The following is a 1427-nucleotide window of genomic DNA, read 5'->3' as shown; positions in this document are numbered from 1 at the left end:
GAAGCTGGGGATTGAACCTGGGTAGGTCATGCGCAAGGCACAGTTTCTCCCCACTACAGTATTACTCTAGGGCCCCCCCCCCCAATTTTTTTATTTTCTTTTTCTTGTCAGATAGCTCTAACTAAAATGCTCAGGTCTATGCTGAATAGTAATTGTGAGAGGAAATTTCCCTTTCTTTTTTTTTTTTTTTTTTTTTTTGTGGTTTTTGGGTCACACCCGGCAGTGCTCAGGGGTTATTCCTGGCTCCAGGCTCAGAAATTGCTCCTGGCAGGCACAGGGGACCATATGGGACGCCGGGATTCGAACCGATGACCTCCTGCATGAAAGGCAAATGCCTTACCTCCATGCTATCTCTCCGGCCCCTCCCTTTCTTTTCTTGATGTTTGGTGAAAAACAAACAAAACATGAAGTCTGATATGAGCTGTGGACTTACATTCATTAAGCTGAGGTAGATTCCCTTTCTGTCCGATCTAAGAGCTTTTAAAGATTATTACTAATGCACATTGCATTTTGTGTCAAATTATGTTTCTGAGTCTGTAAAGATGGTTTATGTTCCACTTTTCATTCTATTAGCACCATAGACTATGTTGACTAATTTGCTATGTCAAGCCATCCTTGCATTCCAGGGATAACTCCCGGTAATTGTGAGGAATTGTCCTTTTAACGTGCTGCTGTTTTTCAGTCTTTTTCATTGCAGCTACACAGACAGCTATCCTTTGTGCCTTGTGTTTTTTTCAATTGGCATTTCCCTAAAGTTTAAGGAGGAGGAACATCTTTCCATGAGTGTATTTGTCATTTGGGCATCCTCTGTGGTGGTACATCTGTTGAAACATTTGTTTTTTAATAGCATTTTATTCTATGTTTAAATACTAGGTTATTTTTTTGACACTTGACTATTTTTAATACTGGACTATTTAAAAAAAAAACACTAGCTATTTAAAAATATCAGACTATTTTTACACTAGGATATTTTTAAATGCTATTTTTGGTCCCCCAATTTACAATACAGACCAGGCAAAGGGCCTGTGTTGAGGTGTATATGGGGTGGGGTGCATTTACTGTACCTTCTCTTTCTATACAGTCAGTGTAAAGAACACAGCCTGTGGTAAGAATTGGGAGGCCTTATCTTTTCTTTTTTTTATTTATATATATAATCCTTCACCAGTGAAACATTCCCATGACCAATATCCCAAGTGTCCTTCCTCCCCACCCCACACCAACCTATACTCTAGACAGGCTTTCTACTTTCCTCATTCAGTCACATTTTGTTATGATAGTTCTCAATGTAATTATTTCTGTGACTGCACTAAACGATCCCTGTGGTGAGCTTCATGTCAGGAGCTAGACCCTCCAGTCCTCCTCTATTTTGTCTCTGAGAATCATTACACAAATGTTTTTCATTTTTCTCAAAACCCATAGATGAGGGG

General features: G+C 39.4%; 1 non-coding gene across 1 annotated transcript; it reads right to left on the bottom strand.

Moving 5' to 3' along the window:
• Positions 1-984: 984 nt before the first annotated feature.
• On the bottom strand, positions 985-1122 carry LOC126007945 (small nucleolar RNA SNORA51). Its single transcript, XR_007495412.1, has one exon. It is a non-coding gene; the product is annotated as a small nucleolar RNA SNORA51 (small nucleolar RNA).
• Positions 1123-1427: the final 305 nt, after the last annotated feature.

The sequence above is a fragment of the Suncus etruscus genome, chromosome 4 (assembly GCF_024139225.1).
Source record: "Suncus etruscus isolate mSunEtr1 chromosome 4, mSunEtr1.pri.cur, whole genome shotgun sequence".
NCBI classification, from domain to species: domain Eukaryota; kingdom Metazoa; phylum Chordata; class Mammalia; order Eulipotyphla; family Soricidae; genus Suncus; species Suncus etruscus.
This window is presented reverse-complemented; position numbering and strand designations above follow the sequence as displayed.